Below are 22,617 nucleotides of genomic sequence, written 5' to 3' on the forward strand. Positions count from 1 at the left end.
ATTAATCCCACCATACCCATTTTTCATTGACTTCCAGAAATCCACAAGTCCAAATTTTTACCTCCTTTAAGACACATCATTAGAAGACAGTGGTGTAACTAGTATCCTATGGACCTGGGCCCCACCTCCATGTTGGTGAGATGCAAAAGCCTTTGTAACACTCTAGATTCTATAAAGTCATACATCTAATAGTGTCATCAACATGGTCCATTCCTGTAATAATATCCTCCATCCTGGTCCCTTTTTTGTAATGTCGTCACCCATACTAGCCCCAATCCTGTTATAATGTCTCTCAACTAGGCCCCTCCCTGGTACAATATACCCCATCTTGGGCGTCTTCCATGTATAATGTACCCCTTCCTGGTGTAATGTCCCTCATCCTGAGCCCCTTTCAGTAGTACTGTCAATCATCCTGGCCCCTTCCTGGTATAATGTCCTCTGTCCTTGGCTTCTTACTGCAATAATGTCCCCCATCCTGGCCCCTTCGTTTAACAATATCCCCCTTCCTGGTGTAACCCCTTCATCCCTGAGCCATTTTTGTTTTTGTTTTTTTGTTTTAGTTTTTTCCTCCCCCTTCTTCCAAGAGCCATAACTTTGTTATATTTCCGTCTATATAGCCATATGAGCTTGTTTTTTTTTTTTTTTTTTGCAGGATGAGTTGTACTTTTGAATGGCACCATTGATTTTACCATATAGTGTACTCCAAAAGTTTTTCTTGTTTTTGTTTTTTATTTATCATGTTCACTAGATGTCAAAAACTGACCGGGCAATTTGATTGTCCGGGTCAGTAAGAGTACGCAGATACCAAATACATATAGTTTATTTTTTATTTAAATGGTTAAAAAAATGCTGAAATTTGTATGAAAAAGAGTTTTTGTTTTTGTCGCCATTTTCAGAGACCCATAGAGTTTCCATTATTCGGGATCTGGGGCTGGGTGATGGTTTATTTATAGCGCCCTGAGCTGACATTTTTATTGCTAAAATTTTGGGGTAGATACAATGTTTTGATAACCTCTTATTGTATTTTATTGCAATGTTACAGGTACTGTATTTTTTGGACAATAAGACGCACTTTTTTCCTCCAAAATTTTGGAGGAAAGTACGGGAGTGCGTCTTATATTCCAGATGTGATGTGGGGGGGAGCAGCAGCGGTAGCGGTGGAGGAGCCAGGCACAGGAGGCAGGAGCCGACTGCTGCAGCCAACACTGCCCGCTGCTAAAGATAATGAATATTCAATGATCCCCACGCCCATGGGAGTGGGGAGCAGTGAATATTCATTCTCCTTAATAGCACGCACAATGTCAGCTGCAGCCACGGATCCTGCAGCTGCTCGGGGATCATGTGTGCCCACTATTAAAGAGCATGAATATTCACTGCTCCCACTTCCATGGGCATGGAGAGCAATGAATATTCAGTCTCTTTAGTAGCGGGCACATGTGATCACCGAGCCGCTGCAGAAGCCGCGGCTGTGGCTTACACTGTGCATGCTATTAAAGAGAATGAATATTCACTATTCAACATGCCCATAGTCCTGTCGTGGGGAGTAGTGACTATTCCGGCAGTTGATCTCAGCATGTCAGGGTGCATGGCAGTGACGTCATGCGCTGCTCACTAGAGATTAGCAAACATTTCAATACTTTGTTTACGATTGTCGAATTTGCATATATTTGCTGATTTATTCTTCGAATATTCGCTGAACATAACCGAACGCCAAACGCAAAACCAAACACATACACAACATCTTCAAATAGGCCCAAAACAGCCAAAACAAATCAAATTAGGGGCAGACACCAGGAAAGTGATCAATTGACCCAGAGTACAAATACTATAATTATTATTTATTATAGCGTCATTTATTCCGTGGCACTATACATGTGAAAAGGGGTCACCGACTGGTACCAGAGGAGACAGGACCCTGCCCGCGAGGGCGCACAAACAATCTACAAAGGATGGGTGAGGTGTCATGCAAAGTGTAGGAAAGAAATTGTGTGTTTTCCCAGCACCCCTATTCCTCCTGGTAGTTGCCCTAGTGCTGAATGGGAGTCTGGGTGAATAGCTGAACCTACATGACCGCTGATCATGTGGTCTCGGTCATGTGACTGCCCTTTAGTGATGTGGCAGGTCTTGCAGATGCAGCTGACAGGTAGTGTGCGCTTATAATTTATGCCATTACAATGTTTATATTAACCCCTTAATGACCACCGTAACCATTTTCACAGCGGTCATTAAGGGTACTTATTAAACAGTGCCATGAAAATGCGACGCTGCGGAATAAGTAAATAGCGCCGCCGGCGATTCCTGCGGGTGTCAGCTGTGTGTGACAGCTGACACCCTGCAGTATCGGCCCCAGTCAGTCACGATGCCGATCGGGGCAGATCAACCCCTTAAATACCGCTGTCAATTGTGACAGCGGTACTTAAGTTGTTACAAGGGGGTCACAAGATCCCCTTTGTAACCATTGGACTCCCGCAATGAGAATCGCTGGTCCCGATGGTTACCATGGTACCCTGAGATCATGTGATGATCCCAGGGTATGGTGGCCTGTGAGAGCCAACAATAAGCTCACAGGCTCAGTCAGTGAGTCAGACATGACTCACTGACAGATCTCATGCTCTGCTGTACAGAGGTACTGCAGAGTATGAGATCAGTGATCACAGTGAAAATCACACATGTTCCACATTGGGACATAGTAAAAAAGTAAAAAAAAGTTAAATAAAATATGTAAAAAAAAACTGAAAAAAAGTGCACACATCACAAAAATCCATTTTACCACTCAAAACGCAACGCTTGTGATAACACAAAAAAAAGCAAAAAAATGTACACATAATTGGTATCGCCTCGTCCGGAACGACCCGCTCTATAAAACTATAGTGTTATTTAGTCCATTTAGCGAACGCCGTAAAAAATTAGAATAAAAAACACACCGAAAATGACACTTTTTCATCATGCTGACTCATACTGAAAAGTGAATAAAAGCGATCAAAAAGTCACACGTAAAAAAAAAATTATATAAATAAGAACGCCAAACCGTCCCGGAAAAAACAAGCCCTAATATGGCTCACTAGATGGTGGCCCGATTCTAACGCATCGGGTATTCTAGAATATGTATGCGGTTGACCAGGCGCGACTAAGCAGCCAAGCAGTATTTAAATGGGTTGTGCACTACTTTAAATTAACCCCCCAATGTATCCCTCCAGGGCCCCTAATGAATTTTGTAATTATGTCATGTTGCTAATACTGCTTGTGACAACATCGCTGACCACGCACAGCCAGCACGTAATTCCCCCGGCTGCAGCCGACTCTTGCTTCCGCTTACATCACGACTATTTGCCGCTGCAGCCAGGGGTCTCTTGTTCCGCGTACCACGGTGAATGATGGGCTGTGGGCGGGGTTATCTCCCATCGTGTCACACCCTGCATCCACCGGGCGGTTTGTCAATGAATGCGCGTGCAGTGAATGCCGGGTGTGACGGGATGGGGGATAACCCCGCCCACAGCCCATCCCTCACCGTGGAACGCGAAACAGGAGACCTCTTGGCTGCAGCCGCAAATAGTCGTGACATAAGCAGAAGAAAGAGCCAGTTGCAGCCGGGGGTCACATGCTGCTTGTGAGCGGTGACCCGAGTATAAGCCGAGACCCATAATTTTACAACAAAAAAAATGGGAAAATTTATTGACTTGAGTATAAGCCTAGGGTGGGAAATGCAGCACCTACTGTTAAATTTCCATATCCTGGTATGTAAGATGCCGCTATGAAGATTTAGGAATAATTCAATGAATACACAGGATTTTCTGGGTAAAATAATACTTTATTATTAAATATTATTGCTTATAGAACTTAATACAACTGAACAAAATTATTAAACAGATGATCAAAATATATAAACTATTCCATGAATATCAAACTATATTTTTAAATAAATCATCGGACAAAAGAAGTACGACCCTATAATATATTTCTTAACAATATCAACCCAAAATATTTTTGTACACTACATTTTTTGTCAATACTTTTTGACTACCTGTAAGCAACTTTCCTTGTAAATGGGTATCCAAAACTTGCACTTTGACGTTGGATCTCATTTTAACTCTTGAAAATGCAACATAGATTTGTCCATGAGCAAAAACGGGCTCCGGTAAATATATGCCAACACGGTGTAGAGTTTGACCTTATGACTTGTTTTATTGTCATGGCAAATGCTGGTTTTACTGGAAACTGTCGACGTTGAAGCATAAATGGAAGACCGGTGTCCGAAGGACATAAATCAATGTGTGGAATGAACACTTCGTGTCCTTTTGCTGATCTAGTGATCACTCTTGATTGAATTATGTGAGAATGGAGTCCAGTAACAATAAGGCGAGTTCCATTACATAGACCATTTCTTGTATTTAGATTTCGCAGCAACATTACGATTGTACCAACTTTAAGTTGTAGTCTGTGGGATGGCATTCCTGATGGCGTAACACTATTTAAAAATTCAACTGGTTATTGCTCTCGTTCATCCTCATTGTCTACATCCACCGAATCATCACTTTTGTACAATTTATACTCTCCAGGCATTCTATCCAACACACTGGAATTTAGCAGAGCTACGTCATTGTTCTTGGAACAGAGAATTGCATAGGAAGAGGCCCTCTCAACATTGCTTTGGTCATTCACATCAATTTCAACACGTTGTCCAAAAACATCACTTACGATGCAGTCAGTGCACAACATGTCTTCTGGTATTTCAATAATGTCTTCTCCGAGATTATATTCATTGTTAAGTTCACCAATACCAAGTGTAAGAAGCCAGTTGCTGTACTCTGGGTCAGAAGATCGCATGTTGTTAATTAGTTGGAGTTTATTAAACTCTTTCCAAAGGTCAGACATTTTTAAGCTGGACTCGATAATATTTGTTCTTGTTCCATTTAGTATAACTGGAAGGCATTGGCTAAAATCTCCGCCAATGACAAAAACTTTCCCTCCAAAAGGAATTTCATTTTTTTCAGCAACATTTGTAGTCATAACTTCACGCAGAAGTCTGTCAATTAAGGTCAAAGCATATTTGGGCGCCATGGTGCACTCATCAAGTATCAAAAGATTAGCACTGTTTAACTGTCTTCCTGCAAATGTGTCTTGTTTTATTCTGGAAACGGAGATTTCATTGACTGGAACTGGTATCCCAAAGAGTGAATGCATAGTGCGACCTCCTTGTAAAAGTTTTGCTGCAATACCTGTTGTAGCCGATGGCAATACGACTTTTCACAACCCTCTAACGTGATGCATTAAAACTTCATAGAGGTATGTTTTACCGCTGCCTCCAGGACCGTTACCAAAGAAACATTTTGGGCTTGGATCTGCTTGGTTTTCTACAGCGCTCACAATAGTGCCATATGCAATCCGTTGCTCATTTAAGGAGTTTTTCTTCTCTGTTGCCAACAATAATTCATACGCTTCATCATACTCTTGAATTTGTGGAACTTGACTTGCAGGCTTTGGCAAATTAAAGTCTGAAAATGTTTTTCCATGCAGTAGTAGCACATTTTGGACATCTTGCATGGCAAAAGATTAGCAATTTTGACAATTTCCACTTCTGTTGTGAAGACGTAAGCAGTAACCTTCAATTATATGTTCTTTGAAATTTGTCCAAAGTTGAGCCTGATTTTTAGGCGGTCCAAATACACAAATGTAGGCAAACAATTCGCGAAGTTTCGTAGGCATATGTAGTGTAACTGCGTCTTCTAAAGTAAGTGTCCACACAGTATCATCCAATAGAAGTCCTAAAGCCAAAGCTGCAGCTTTAAATGTATCGTGCAATACTCCGTTCACTGTTTTCAACTCGTCATAACTTCTAGCTCCTTTGACATGCAGTAGTAACAGCCGAAGGTAATATCTTTCATGATCCTTGACACTAACGGTATACATGCGTCCAATTATTCTGCTAAGTCCTCGTTGTCTTGGATTCCAAGTTTTATTCCAAACGTAATGCTCTGGAATCTCTCGATACAAATATTGCCTTGCGTTTTTGTCACGTTGGTTCAGCAAAAAACATTCCATTAATGTTGATGTCATGCTTAAAGTTATTGAGACATCTTCGACTTGAGCATTTTCAAAGAAATAAAGCTGGTGTTGATTTGGTAAATGAATAGCTAAACGTATAATGGCATGGGACTGTGAATGCATTGGAAACGTAAATATCCTCCAAGCAGCTTCTGGAGCACTCACATATCTTGAGTTAACAAAACTTGATGATTTATTGTGATTGACTGTTTTCTGTTGTATTTCGACGTTAGCTTTGTCATGCCCCTTGTAGATGTACTTGAAATGATATTTGACACTTTTTATTGAAGCGCAGATTTCAACGTTGATGTGACAGTTGTAGCGTTTTAATAGGTACGGGTTGTATGGAGTTATTTATAATTTTTGTTGTTGTGTACAATGTTATCAATCAGTTGTCGCCGGTAGGATGGGTAGCCATCCAAATCTTTAACAGTGTGCTGTTTCAACTGCTTTGGAAACCCTTTTGTACACTTTCCGTTTTGCATGCATGGACTTTTTGGATTTGCTACACCACATGGGCCATGAACCATATTACAGATTACAATATTATACAATTCAGGATACTTTTCTTGGTTAGGAATTTCAGCCCACACTATATTGTCAATTTCTTCCTACGTGCAAAACTTGGAATCCGCATCTAAAATAATTAGTATATGCGCATGTGGAAGACCTCGTTTTTGGAACTCTATGACATGTACCACTGCTACGACTGTTCCAAAAAGCCCATTTTTGATGTCTTTAAAAAGGCTGCTGAGTTTTAGTCGAAATACGGGTGCAACTAAGTCCGGCCTGTGTTCAACTTGCTGCCAGAGTTTGAGATTTTCAGTAATTTCTGGCCATTTAGGATTACAGGTCATTGTTACAAAAATGTCAGGTCTTCCATACTTTGTTACTATTGCCATTGCATCTTGATAACGCTGTTGCATGTTGCGGGGGCAACCTTGAAACGACGACGGGAGAATTACTGTTTTTCCAATTGGAATTCCCTTTTGAACGCAGTAGTCTTCAACTTTAAGTTGTTTTTGGTTCATTCATATGAAATTAAGCCGATTAGCCTCAATTTTAATGTATGGGTCTACTAAATACTGTTGTGTCAGTTTTCCACCGTTTAAAATAGGATTGAAGTAATTTCGGACAGACAGAAGAAAACTGTAGTACTGCAGTTGTGTAATTCTTCTTGAAGTTCCTTGCTGGTGTAAGTTTTCATGCCACCCTTGATCACCGCTTGGAAAGAATAGCGGATACAGAAGAGCATTAAGGATGCTGTGCAAAATGCTAATTCGTTGTGTTTTAGGAACCAAAGGGTTGTTTTGGTCTGGCTTAAGATGGACTAATATATCCCTTTGAAAAGGAGGCTCTCCATCATCGTTTTGAAAAACAACTGCGACCTCACTTACACGTGGTTTGTTGTAACATTGGGGATCTTGTTTATGTTCTTGTTTAATGGCCATGATAATAGAAGGCATTTCAGTCCCATTTTGTATAGCCCTCTGTTCCTCCTCAGCTTCAACGTCTTTTAGCATGCGATATGCGGCAGCAAATGGACTGATTGTTTGTAAATGTACGGCAATTAGGTTCATTAGTTCTGCATTACACTCATCATTTTCTTTCAGGTTCATCCTTTGTTTTGTAGCCTCATTTGTATCAAAGATGTATAATTGTGCAAATTTTGGTGGTTGTCCTATTTCTGAGTGAAGTGTTCCAGTGCGGTGGTAGATCTGGCCGTGAATTTTAAAACAATATGGTCCGAATCCAGGGGGCAGTGCAATGTTGGCACCAAATGAAGCAAACGCATGAGAGCTGTTGATACTTCTGATATTTTGCATAAAATTTCTACTGTGTTCATGCGTTCCTTTCATGAACTGCTCAAACAGATCTGAGTAGTGACGTCTCAGTAGCATAACTTTTCCTTTTTGGCAGCATTGAGTAAACTGATTGTCAGATGGTTTTTCATCAATGAAATTCAGAGAGTCGCATTTAGAACAAACTACATTCATATTCCCACAGTAGTGATGAATAATTATAGTTTCATTGTCTGTTACGTACCGTGCAAGTTGTTGAATATTCTGCTGGGTTTGCCTTAGTTGGTAGACCATTTGTTTTTGATAAATTTTGTGATCGTGTTGTTCTGTTTGCCCTGGATTCTGAAGATTCATTCACCCGATATTGTCTATGGAATTCTGCATCGTGTTCCTGCCTAGCGGCAGTGTGTTGCGGAGTCTCTCGTTCCCTACGTTGTCTGTGAGATTCCGCATCCTGGGCTTGTTTAGTGGCAGTGTGTTGTGCTGTCTCCTTTTCCCAAAGTTTTCTGTGAGATTCCGCATCCTGGGCTTGTCTAGCGGCAGTGTGTTGTGCTGTCTCCTGTTCCCGACGTTGTCTGTGAGATTCCGCTTCCTGGGCTTGTCTGGCGGCAGTGTGTTGTGGTGTCTGTTGCTCTTGACATTGTCGTTTTGTTGCTGCTTCTGCTGCTTTTCTATCATCCTCAGTGGCGTATTTTCGCTTACGACCCATTTGAAGACAGGAAGTGTAAAGAAGTATCTGTTCAGCATGCTGTGACTGGTAGAACGTGTTCAGTAAATATGACCGAAGTACATTACACACTGTGAGTGACAAAACATGGTCAGTATGTCATGGGCAGCTGGCGAGTCATATGACTACATGGGCAGAGTCAGCCCTGCTATCTCCCGACGGTGGCGTCTTTATTTTAAATCCAGCGCCAATTGGCCGGATAGCGTGTTTAAATTTGGCACCAAAATCGCTGATTGGTCGCGGCCGGCGGCGGTGTTTTAAATTTTGCGCCAATATCGCTGATTGGACGCGGCCGCTCAGCGAATCGTATTAGTGAGAACCGGGCCTAGCGCCGCTCATCTCCCGGCTGCATCGCCGCTGACCTCCGTGCAGCAGATGAGCCGCTAACGGCCGCCATCTTTTTCTGAAATCCCGCGTCACTGATTGGCCACGGCCAGACCAATCAGCGACGCGGGATTTCCTGGACAGACAGACAGACAGACAGACAGACGGGATAAGACGATTATATATATTAGATTCGGCAAAAAATTTTTAAAAAAGTTACAGCTCTTAGAATGTGATGATGCAAAATCAAATTCTTTTTGTTAAATACAGTTTTTAGTGTGTAAAAATATAAAAGCATAAAAAAAATATATAAATCTGGTATCGCTGTAATCGTTCCGACCCGGTGGACAAATCTGTCTTATCACTTCTACTGCACGGCTAACGGCGCAAAAAATAAATAAAAACAATAACTGTATTGCTGTTGAATTGCTGTTGAATTGCTGAATTGTGCCTGAAAAATCGGAATAAACAGAGATCAAAAATTACTATGTGCCCCAAAATGGTAGCAAAAAAATCTGCAACTCGTCCTGCAAAAAATAAGCCTCCATACAGCGTTGTTCGCCAAAAAGTAAAAAAGTAACAGCTCTCAGAATATGGCAACGAAAATAACTATGTTTTATAAAAAAAAAGAAGCATTTTAACTGTATGATTGCAGCAAAACCTAAAAAACCCGATATTAGGCTATGTGCCCACGATGCAGAATTGAAGCAGAAAATTTCCGCAGTGTTTCTGCATGTTCTTGGCAGTAAAAATGCTTGCGGATTTGACATGCGTTTTTGATGCGTTTTTGATGCGTTTTTACATGTGGATTTGACTTGCGTTTTTCAAATGCGTTGTGACCTCAAATCCGCATGCAGAAACTCACAAATAATGGACATGCTGCGGATTTTTCCACAAGGAAAATCCACTGCGGAAAATTCCGCAGCATGGGCACAGAACATGCAGATTTTCATTGGGGATCATGGGGCATGGATTACCAAGCGTTTATGCTGCGAAAATTCCGCATCAAAAACGCTTGAAAAATGCATAGTGGGCACGCAGCCTAAATCTGGTATCGCTGTAATTGCACTGACCCGAAGAATAAATCTGCCTTATCACTTACACCGCACGGTGAACAGCGAAAAAATAAAAATAAGGACTATTCTGGTACTGCTGTCTATTTCTTCATTCTGCTTCCAAAAAAATCGGAATAAGGCTTGGCTCACGTCTATCCTGCGCTCTCCATTGAGCGCTTACGTCGGAGTTTCCGTGTAAATTCATGAAAACCTGTAGAATGTAAGCCCGCAAGGGCAGGGTCCTCTTCCCTCTGTATCAGTCTATCATTGTTAGTTTTGTTTACTGTAAGTGATGTCTGTATCTGGTATGTAACCCCTTCTTATGTACAGCACCATGGAATCAATGGCACTATATAAATAAATAATAATGATGATAATAATAATAAAAACTGCAATTCAGACAAAAACCCCAGATGGAGCGACACTTATGAGGCCAATGAAGTCCCTTTGGACTTGTCTCTGTTCCGGCGGTGTTCCATCATTTTAGGCTTTTTTTTAAGCACAAGTGTGGACGACCACAGATCTGTGTGCGCCTAAAAAGATGGAGATCACCTGAGCAGACGTCAAATGGACTCCAAAGTGTCTCCATCTGCCTCTTTATGGTGGGTGGTTCCATTAGGGGTTACGTCTGAATCACATTTTTGTGGCATTTACACGGAAACCCCGACACAAGTGCTCAGCGTAGACTGGGGATCCAGTCTTATTCTGGAAGCAATCGAAAATTATGTACCCCAATATGTTACTAATAAAACCCCTAATTTATCCCTCACAAAACCAGCCCCCTCTCAGGTTCGTCATCTGTCACTGGGACTATAGGGGGTCCCACATTACTGGTAGAACTAAGACTCTGGAAAAGTGACATGGCTCCCGCCCCCTCAAATAAAATCCAGTAAATTCTGCGCTCCCAAATCCAAATCCCCCCTCCTTCTGAGCCCCACTGTGCCTAAACCGCAGTAAGCAGCCACATGTTTGCCATTATTGTAGCGGGGGGACCACTTAATTTATGAGGTGTGTGTCACCAGGAGAAATGTATGGGGGCACACTGCATGGGCACTAAACTGGCATAAGAATAAAGCCTGGCGTGGATGTTTCATAATAGTCACTGCAGCAGTAGATGAATTCATTGAGATGTGCAATTTCTACAATGGGGTCACTTTTGAGGGTTTTCTGCTTTTCTGGCACCTTAGGGGCTCCTCAAATGTCACCCACAAACTATTCTACCAAAATCTGTGCTCCAAAAGCCAAATAGTGCTCCTTCCTTCTCAGCCCTGACGTGTGACCTAACAGTAATTTCTGATGACATATGGGGCATCATCACGTTCGGGATAAATAATATAACACATTATGGGGTCTGTTTTCTTCTATTATCCATTGCAAAAATGACAAATTTGTAAATCTACATTTTTGTGAAAAAAAATGAACATTTTCAGTACGACTACCTAATGTTATCAAATTCTGTGTAGTACCTGTGGGTTCAAAATGCTCACTATACTTCTGGATAAAATCCTTGAGGGGTGTAATTTCCAAAAAGGGGCAACTTGTCACTGTTTAGGCACACCAGGGGCTCTCCAAATGTGACATGACACCCGCAGACCATTCCATCAAAGTCTGCATTCCAAACGTCACTCCTTCCTTTCCAAGCCCTTCTGTGCTCCTAAACGATAGTTTTCCCCTACATATAAGGTAGGGACGTACTCAGGAGCAATTGCACAAAAAATTTTGGGGTCCATTTACTCCTGTTAGCCTTGTGAAAATAAAAAAATTGGGGCTAAAAGTAGATTTTTGTGAAAAAAAAAAATAGATTTCTTAATTTCAAGGCTCTACGTTATAAACTGAAGCACCTGGTGGTTCAAGGTGTTCACCACACATCTAGATAAGTTCCCTAAGAGGTCTAGTTTCCAAAAATGTGTCACGTATGGGGGTTTCCACTGTTTTGTCACATTAGGGGCTCCCCAAACACGACATGGCGTCCGCTAATTATTCAAGCAAATTTTACATTCAAAAAGTCAAATGGTGCTCCTTCCCTTCCAAACCGTGCCGTGTGCCCATACAGTGTTTTTTTCTCCACATATGGGGTATCGGCCTACTCAGGAGGAATTGCACAACAAATGGTATGGGGCAATTTCTCCTCTTACCCATATGAAAATGCAAAATTTGGGGCTGAAAAACATTTTTGTGGGAAAAATGTGAAAATTTTATCTTTACGGCTCAATTTATAAACTTCTGTGAAGCCCCTGGAGGTTCAAGGTGTTCACCACACATCTAGATAAGTTCCCTGAGGGGTCTAGTTTCCAAAATGGTGTCACTTTTAGGGGGTTTCCACTGTTTAGGCACATCAGGTGCTCCCCAAACGCGACATGGCATTCGCTAATTATTCAAGCTAATTTTACATTCAAAAAGTCAAATAGCGCTCCTTCACTTCCAAACCCTGCCGAGCACCCAAACAGAGGTTTTCCCCCCCATATGGGGTTTTGGCTTACTCAGGAGAAATTGCACAACAAATTTTGTGGTTCATTTTCTCTCGTTACCCTTGTGAAAATAAAAAAATTGGGGCTGAAGTGAACATTTTGTGAAAAAAAGTTAAATGTTAATTTTTTCCTTCCACGTTGCTTCAGTTCTTGTGAAGCACGTGAAGGGTTAATAAACTTCTTGAATGTGGTTTTGAGCACCTTGAGGGGTTCAGTTTTTAGAATGGTGTCACTTTTGGGCATTTTCTGTCATAAAGGCCCCTCAAAGTCACTTCAAATGTGACGTGGTCCCTAAAAAATTGGTTTTGTAAATTTTGTTGGAAAAATGAGAAATCGCTTGTCAACTTTTAACCCTTAGAACGTCTGAACAAAAAAAAATTTGGTTCCAAAATTGTTCATATGTAAAGCAGACATGTGGGAAATGTTGTTTATTAACTATTTTGTGTGACATATCTCTCTGATTTAAGGGTATGAAAATTGCAAAATTTTCAACATTTTCACCAAATTTCCATTTTTTTCGCAAGTAAACGCAAGTCATATAGAAAATTTTTTACTACTATCATGAAGTACAATATGTTAAGAAAAAAACAATCTCAGAATCGGTGGGATCCGTTGAAGCGTTCCAGAGTAATTACCTCATAAAGTGACAACAGTCAGAATTGTAAAAATTGGCTTGGTCATTAAGTACATAATTAGCTCCGTCCTTAAGGGGTTAAATGGGGTTGGGAGAGATTTATATACATAATGTGGGGGTTAGTCTAGCAATAAATGTGCAGTTAGACCAATAATGTAAGCGGCTTGTGCAAACATGATGGGATCACAGGTCACATGGGTGCGGTCATGTGATCACTTTCCTGTGATGGGACAGGTACTTTTGGTGTTATCCGAATGGAGTTCATGCATATGCTTGTGGATATACTCCTTTAGCTCCTAACCATACACCTATGGTGATTGGTGCGGAGAACCTCCATACTTATGACCCCATATGAAGTTTTGGTGGCTGGTTGCTTTGATATAGAAATGTCAAGCCTGATAGGCGAACTGAGGTACAATACATATGTAAATAATGGTCTAATATATTTGGGTTTTTTTAAGATTGTATTTTATGGATGTCACACTGTATTTAAAATAACCTCTGTGTTAAAGTATGGATCTATGTTTTTTGTACTACATTCTAATTATCTAATTATTATTGATGTGGGAGTTGTACCTTTGCAGTGATTGGTCATCTATTTTGAACCACACTACATAAGGACGACCCCGTGTTTTTTCACTTATACTTGACAAAGACCCACACAATGTCGAAACGCCACTGCTCGGTACTCGCCCAAGCATCACGATGCTCGACAAGCTTGGCGAGTATTTCCAGTTTGCTCTTGCGGGAACTCGGGTCCCCGCTCTGCATGTTTGGCGCTCTTTAGAGAGCCAGTAAACATGCAGGGATTGCTTGCAATGCACTGTAATGCCGTAGCCATGTTGGTTGTGGGCTTTACAGTGATTGGCTGACCACACAGCGTCATCAGGTCTATATAAGACCTGGCGCCGCTATGCTCGTCACAGTCTACCCCAGAAACAGGCAGAGTAGGGAGAGATGCTGCTGAGTCAGGGAGAGATTTGCTTGTTTATGGTTAGTATAGGTATTCCACAACACATATATCCATCTGAACTAACAGTCCTTTTTGAGGACTAATCCAGCTGCATATATTCAGTGGTGATAGCAGGAATTAGGCAGGCAGTGTATGTGGCAGACTGCAGTGCGTATAGTGGAAGAGGATCCATTGAACATCCTGTCTGCTGCTGCTGTGACAAATATTTGTAGACATAGCCCCAGATATCAGGGGCAAGGGCATTTTTTTTTTTTATCTGAATCCTGGTGATTTGCTTAAAAAACAATCCAGAGTACACCATTTTTCTGCTCCATTCGCTTGTTAGCACTGCAGAATACAGCCAGATCTGTTCTATATTTCAGCATTAAAAATAGAAACAGAAAATATTGGCCTACTTTTCCATTTTTTTTTAGTATGTCGGTCAAGCTATTCATACTAGGTCTCTGTGAAGAATAGTATTAGTAAATTACAGGCCTGCCATTTAAAACTGTGGTTCTCTGTCAGACATATCACATATAACAGCGTTCCAAAATCAGCCATTTCTGCCTTCCATTTTGTTGCAGTGTGTCGGTCAAGATATTCACACTAGGTCTCTGTGAAGAATAGTATTAGTAAATTACAGGCCTGCTTTTAAACCAGTAGTTCTCTGTCAGACATATCACATAAAACAGCGTTCCAAAATCAGCCATTTCCCGTGAATGTGGAAAATATTGTCCTGCATTTAAAGTGAGCAAGGTGCGTGGCAAGGAACGGGGAAGTGGGCGTGATAGTGATGGTGCATGCAGAGACCGAGGACGTGGCCGTGGGCAAGCTGAAAATGTGCCACAACAAACATCTACATCTTGTCGCTCGACCTTCCTGCCCCAATTACTAGTGGACCGCAGAACACCACTATTGAACCCAGAGCAGTGTCAAAACGTTGTTGGTTGGATAGAAGATATGCTTCCAGTCACTTTCCCGCCACCACCACCTTGTCTTCCACACGGTCCAGTCTCAGTAGCCGTAAGTCTGGACCGCATATTCCTCACCCTGATCCTCCTTCCTCCCACCATGTCGAGTGCCCGCACTGCTGCCATTATAAACAGATGTCCAAACCTCAACTCTTACCATCATGGATTCTAGACAGGGTAATGTCAAATTAGCAAATTTTAACGCCCACGGTTTCAACTCTCCCATACTGAGATCCCAAACGTTAGATAGACTCAGAAAGATAACTTCAACATACTCCTCCTACAAGAAACCCATTTCCAAACCGGGAAATTCCCCTCTTTTGAAAAAGCCCATTATAATCAATGGTACCATGCTACCTCCCCCCAAAAAGGCTCTAGAGGGGTGTCAATAGCCTTTGCTAAAGATACCCCCTTCCTTCTAAATGATTCTCTGGTCGATCCAGAAGGGCGATTTATTTTTGTGAAAGGCCTTTTGGCTGGAACCCTGGTTACTGTTGGCAATCTATATTCCCCCAATAAAAAACAAAACAAATGGATTTTATCCAAACTGAATAAATTTTGTTCTTTAATTGAAGGTACACCAATAATTGGTGGAGATCTTAATATTCCCCTGGATCCCTCTCTGGATTCCACCTCAAAAAAATGTCAGATTTCTCATAGAGATCTGGTCAGAATAAAAAAAAAATCACTCCATACGCTCTCACTTATTGATATCTGGCGATACCTCCATCCCTCTGACCTTGATTATACCCATTTCTCTCATTCTCACAACTCCTATCATAGGATAGATTATATTTTTCTACCAAGATCTCTTCTAGCAATGACCATTAAAGAAGAAATACTCCCTTCGGTTCATTCCGATCACTCTATAGTTTCAGTTTGCTTCCCCCTCTCCAAACCTCATTCTACCTACCGCAGAAGGAGACTAAATAAATCAATCCTGTCATCAGACTCCAACAAACAACGTATCCAAACTACCCTATCCAACTTCTTTAGCCAGGGCTGCTTTTTGACAGTGCTGGACGGGCCCACCAGAGAACCAGAGACTCCTCCAGCGGGCCCTGGCTTCTCCTTCAGGAGAGTTCATAGTGCCGAGGTGAGGCCATGATGATGATAGAGGCCACCATCTGCTTAGTTTTCTGTTACTTGGAATGCAAGTGCAAGTATGCAGCCAGCCACCCACAGGCCGCAACACTAGACTGACAGATTTCTGGGCAGCTTTTTGCACTTGAAATATGGCCTTTTAAGCTCGTGGAGGCGGAAGCTTTTCACAACCTCATGCCGGCGGCGGCTGGGTGTCCATACTCGGTCCCCAGCCGTCACTATATTTCCCGGTATTGCCTCCGCCTTCAACAAGCACGGGTCCCACAACATTACCCGTGCCCTCCCCAGTGCACTTACTGGGAAGGACAGCCTAACCACAAACACGTGGACAGGCGAATGTGGCCAGGGACGGTACGGAGCCAGTCCACAACTTTTTTTGCTGACAGTTGTATTTAGCTCAGTGAAAGGACTGGCATAGAGGGAAACCCTATCTATCCTGCGTGTCATTTCTCCCAGGAAGTCCTGTAAAGCTGCTTTCACTTGAAATGTGTTTTTTTGGGCTCGTGGAGCTTTTCACAACCACGCCTCATGTCCATACTAGGTCCCCCAGCCGTCACTATTTCTCCTGGTGTTGTCTCCGTCTTCTACAAGCGCGGGTCCCTGAACATTAGTGCTGGTACTTTTCTGTTGGAATTTGCTTGCCTCCTACCAGCCTGGAATATTTCCAGCAAACTATGGTACGACGCCATGGTATTAGCACTGCCCCCAGTACCAGTAGCGAAGCCATCCCCAATTTTCTTCTCAGGAATTTTAATTGGTAGACTGAGCGGCTGCCCAAATACATTTTCTCACAAAGAAGCTGAAGATAGAGTTGTTGTTCCCATTATTAACAAGTGGGTCTCCTATACTGTTATTGAGGATCCTGTGATTGCAAGGGCTGCCAAAAATTTGGACGAAACCCAATACCCCTTTGAAGAGACATAGAGGAGGGTCTCAGTAAAAAAAATGTTCCCATTATAAAGGAGCGGGTCTCCTATAGTGGTAATGCCCATGCTGTGACTGCAAGGGCTGCCAAAATTTGGGAAAAACCCCACTAAGAATTTAAAGACACACAGAGCAGGGCCACAGTAACAAGGTATGACATGTTCCCATTAGAAAGGAGAGGGTCTGCTATACAGTTATAGGGTGTGCAGTGAGTCCAACGGCTGACAATTTTAGGAAAAACCCCACTAAGAATTTAAAGACACACGGAGCAGAGCCACAGTAACGACAAATTACCATTAGAAAGGAAAGAGTCTCCCATAGTGTTGGCCTATGCAGTGAATGCAAGGGCTGCCAAAAATTTGGAGGCACTTCAATGCCCCTTGAAAGAGACGTGGAGGAGGGCCTCATAAAAAAATGTTCCCATTAGAAAGGAGCAGGCCTCCTATACTTGTAATGCCCATGCACTAAGTGTATGGGCTGACAAACATTTACCCCTGGGGGGTATACATGAACATTGTTGCGCTCGCGCCCGGACTGACTGGCGTGAGCGTCATTAGTGATCCCACTGTACCATGAACCGAGGAGTGCCTGGAGGGGCGTAACTAAGTATCTACCCGATCCGACCAAGGTCGCATGGCGGCTAACGACTCCGTGAACCAAGGAGAAACTGAGCAGAGTGACCAGGTGCGACTCCAGGTCAGACCCCGGTCACAGTTGTTGACCCACACCAGGGAATGCAGGAACAGGCAGGTAGATTGGCATACAGGCAGGTGGGTATTAGCAGGCATGGCCTGAGTGCAGACAGGAGGAGACTGGCAAGCACGGCTGGTATGTAGACAGGGGGGTACTGGCAAGCAAGGCTGGAGTGCCGACAGGGAGGCACTAGCAGTTTGGAGCGCAGGCTGGATAGGGTCCAGTACAGACTGGAATTCAGGAACATAACCGCAGATGCAGTAGACAAGCAGAGCAGAGAGGAACCGCCGGAGTGGTGGGTAAAGCAGAGCAGAGAGATACCGCCGGAGCAGTGGGTAAAGCAGAGCAGAGAGATACCGCCGGAGCGATGAGCAAGACAGATCAGGGCGAAACCGCCGGAGCGGTGAGCAAGGCAGAGCAGGAGGAACCGCCGGAGCAGTGAGCAAAGCAGAGCAGAGAGATACCGCCGGAGCGGTGAGCAAGGCAGAGCAGGGAGAAACCGCCGGAGCGGTGAGCAAGGCAGAGCAGGAGGAACCGCCGGAGCGGTGAGCAAGGCAGAGCAGGAGTAACCGCCGGAGCGGTGAGCAAGGCAGAGCATGGCAAATCCGCCGCAGCGGTGAGCAAGGCAGAGCAGAGAGGAACCGCCGGAGCGGTGAGCAAGGCAGGGCGGAGAGGAACCACCGGAGTGGTGAGCAAGGCTAAGAAGAGAGGAACTACCGGAGCGGTGAGCAAGGCAGAACAGAGAGGAACCGTCTATGCGGTGAGCAAGGCAGAGCAGAGAGGAACCGCCGGAGCGGTGAGCAAGGCAGAGCAGAGAGGAACCGCCGGAGTGGTGAGCAAGGCAGAGCAGAGAGGAACCGCCGGAGCGGTGAACAAGGCAGAGCAGAGAGGACAGTGCTCTGTTCACACTGAACAGACTGGAAGGGACAAGCAGAACCAGATACACACAAGGTACCTGCAATGAAGTAGCGAGTGGACTCTAAACTCACAACAGAAGTACAGAGACAACGAGTAGGAGTTAGGTGCAGGTTCAGAGACTGCAGGAAAAAGGAAGGTACAGACACAGACAAACAGGCTAGGAGAGTGTTCAGACAGGAACTGACACTGCAACAAGATACCGGAGCCAGTCTGGGTATACAGCCCCCAGAGAGGCGGACAAACAGGCTAGGAGAATGTTCCGACAGGAACTGACACTGCAACAAGATACAGGAGCGAGTCTGGGTATACGGCCCCCAGAGAGGCGGACAAACAGGCTAAGAGATAGTTCAGACAGGCCTGGGAATACAGCCCCCAGGTTGGCGGACAGGCAAGAAACAGAACGGGATCTGGCACATCAGAGGCAAGGAGCCCTCTGAAGGTAAGAGTTGCTCAGGCACCTTCTTCTGGGAGAAGGAGGTTTAAATATCCAGTGACCCACAGCAATAGGCTGGGGACGCATTAGGGGTGTGCCCACAGCAGCTACAAGAATCAGGAAGTAACCGGGCCACCGCCTTAAGCAGTCAGAACAGAGGCATGCACACAATATGAACAGGAGCAAGATATGCAAGCTGGACTGAAAGGTAAGATTGTGATCTTGCATAGTGGGAGATGGTGCACTATGCAAGCATGCCGCCAGGGATGTTACAAACATACTGTATAAAAAAAAATTTTTACGGGCATCATAAACACCCTTTAAAAAAATTATGAGGGTGTTGCATCACAGACTATGGTCACCCTGGTGATATGGTGGTAGAGGATGAGGAGAAGGAGGAGGACAAGAGCAAATAGCCAAAATCAGGAAGCGTATACCCATGTGTGGGTGTGAAAAGGTGCATGGGAATACACCTCCCAAGAAAAGACAATGGATTGGAGTTTATGTTACGCTGCTATCATTCGGTGGTGTTGAGAAGTCTGGCCCAATCCAGCCCTTGTTCATTTTTATAAGAGTCAGCCTGTCAGCATTTTCAGTTGACAGGCGGATGCGCTTATCAGTTATAATTCCACCAGCGGCACTAAAAACCCGCTCTGATAAAACGCTAGCGGCTGGGCAGGCCAGGACCTCCAAGGCATAGAGAGCCAATTCATTCCATGTATCCAGCTTGGATACCCAATAATTATAAGGCACAGCGGAATCACGGAAGATTTCGGTACGGTCGGCAAGGTACTCCCTCAGCATCTTCCCAAACTTTGCACTCCTTGTGAGAGTACCCTGCGCCTCAGGGCCTGTCCGATGGGAGGGTCTGAGAAAACTCTCCCAGAACTTTGACAGCGTTCCCCTACCTCTGCTGGATTGAAGTTGTGTCTCTCTCGCCTGTACTCCTTGGTTGTCCAACGAGGTGTGCCCTCTGCTGCCAGCGTTTTCAGATGTGAATTTTTTTAATAGTTCCCCAACAAGGACCTTCTGGTACAGCCCCATTTTTGTAGACCTGTCCGCCTCAGGAATAACACACGAAAGTTCTCCTTGTAGCGTGGGTCTAGAAGTGTCACCAACCAGTAATGACTGTCACCCAAAATTTTGAAAACGCGGGGGTCACGGGAAAGGCAGCGTAACATAGTAGTCTGGCACGCATGGCCGAGTTTAACAGGCAAGACTTCCGTGTCCTCACCAAGAAGATGACTGACCATGCTCTCCTCCTCCTCCTCCTCCTCTCTGTCCTCTGGCCATCCACGCTGAACAGATGGTATGACAGCTGTGCAGGTAGAACCGTCTATAGTGCATGAAACTAGCTCCTGTTCTTCCTCCTCCTCTTCCTCATTGTCACCCAATCCACATTGGGATGAGATGAGGCTTGGCTGTGTGTAATCACCCTGTATGGTTCCTTGCTCCATCTCATCGTGCTCCGCCTGCAATGCATCCTCTTTGATTGTGAGCAGAGAGCGTTTCAGAAGACAGAGAAGTGGGATGGTGATCTTCGCCGCTCACCATCTTGGTGGAGTCCTCAAAGTTTTGGAGGATGGTACATATGTCTGACATCCATGTCCACTCCTGAGGTCTTATGTGTGTAGTCTGAACTGAATACCGACGGCCTTGTTGATGCTGGTACTCAACAACTGCACTCTTCTGCTCACAAATCCTTCCCAACATCTGCAGTGTAGAGTTCCAACGCGTGGGGACATCACACACCAGTCTAAGCCGAAAGCTGCAAACGCTGCAGAAACACTGCAAGGGCGGCGGAAGCTGTAGCTGACTTTCTAAAATGGGTACACAGGCGGCGTCTCCACGAGCCTAAAAGGCAACATTTCGAGCACAAGCAGTCATGAAATGTGAGAATTTATTAGTGTGACCTGTGGGGCGTTGGCTGCATATTTTCGCTTGCATTCCAAGGATTGGGGTATGGACAACTGAACGCTGCACTGGGACAAGGACATGAACGTGCTTCCTGATGCTGCTACTTGAGAGTGTGCAATGACAGCTGCAGGGCAGTGGGCATCTTCGCATGCACCATGGACAGGGGATTGGCTTGCATGCACAACAGCGGAAGAAGCAATGGTGCCACCCGCAGACACTGTTCCTGGACCCTGGGGTTCGGCCCACAAAGTCGGGTGCTTTGCTGCCATGTGCCTGATCATGCTGGTGGTGGTCAGGCTGGTCGTTTTGCCACCCCTGCTGATGCTGGCCTGGCAGGTGTTGCAAATGGCCTTTTTGTGGTTATTGGCGAAGTCTTTAAAAAACAACCAGACTCGGGAAGACCTAACAGTTGTACTGGCAACTTCCTTTGTGTTGGTGTTACGAGGAACGGTTGCCTGCCTTCTGTCTGCGGCCACCACACTTCTTCCTGCCTGTTGGGGTGCTCTGCCTCCCTCCCCCTGTGTGCTGCTGTCCTCTCTCTGCATGTCCTCCTGCCAGGTTGGGTCAGTTACTATATCATCCACCACCTCGTCTTCCACTTCTGCACCCTGGTCCTCCTCCTGACTTTCTTTCAATTGTGTCTCATCATCGTCCACCTCTTGTGACACTTTCCCACCGTCGCCTTCGTGTGACCGTGGCTGCTCAAATATTTGGGCATCGCTACACGCGATCTCCTCTTGCCCCGCTTCAAATGGACCAGGCGAGAGGCCCGAATCTATAAATGAAAAAGTTAATAGCTCTTCAGAGTGTCCAAGTGTGGGATCAGTTGTCTCTGGGTACTCGACATGGTGGGAGGAAGGAGGATCAGGGTGAGGAATATGCGGTCCAGACTCACGGCTACTGAGACTTGACCGTGTGGAAGACAGGGTGGTGGTGGTGGCTAAGAGACTGGAAGCATTATCCGCTATCCAACCAACAACCTTTTGACACTGCTCTGGGTTCAATAGTGGTGTGCTGCGGTCCCCTAGAAATTGAGACAGGAAGGTCAGGCAAGAAGATGTGGGTGTTTGTTGTGGCATAATTTCGGCTTGCCCACGGCCTTGTCCTCGGCCTATGCATGCACCATTACCATCACGTCCAGTTCCCCGTCCCTTGCCGCGTGCCTTGCCCATTTTAAATGGAGGACAGTATCTTCCACGCTCACTACAAATGACTGAGTTTGGAGTGAACTTATATGTGATCCGTGTGACGGAGAAAACAGAGTTTTAAATACCTGGCCTGTAGGTAAGTAGTTTGACCAGCAAACTGCTGTGAATTGCTTCACTGACACACTGAAAAAAATGTAATGGAGGCCAGAAATGGCAGTATTTTCTGACAACGTATATGTGAGCCGTGTAACGGAGAAAACAGTTTTAAATACCTGGCCTGTAGGTAACTGTTTTGAACAGCAATCTGGTGTCAATTGCTTCACTGACACACTGAAAATTTTTTTTAATGGAGGCCAGAAATGGCAGTATTTTCTGAAAATGTATATGTAATCTGTGTGACGGAGAAAACACAGTTTTAAATACCAGGCCTGTAGGTAACTGTTTTGAACAGCAAACTAGTGTCAAATACTTTGCTGCCACACTGAAAAAAAAAATTAATGGAGGC

General features: G+C 44.3%; 1 protein-coding gene across 2 annotated transcripts in view; it reads right to left on the bottom strand.

The window, feature by feature from the left end:
• Positions 1–22,617, bottom strand: part of LOC141161755 (uncharacterized) — a 1,209,981-nt gene that overhangs the window by 542,160 nt on the left and 645,204 nt on the right. The gene's annotated exons all lie outside the window — the stretch shown is intronic.

Source organism: Phyllobates terribilis, unplaced genomic scaffold, assembly GCF_046119375.1.
Source record: "Phyllobates terribilis strain yellow unplaced genomic scaffold, ASM4611937v1 Scaffold_1__5_contigs__length_1240528914, whole genome shotgun sequence".
Lineage (NCBI taxonomy): Eukaryota > Metazoa > Chordata > Amphibia > Anura > Dendrobatidae > Phyllobates > Phyllobates terribilis.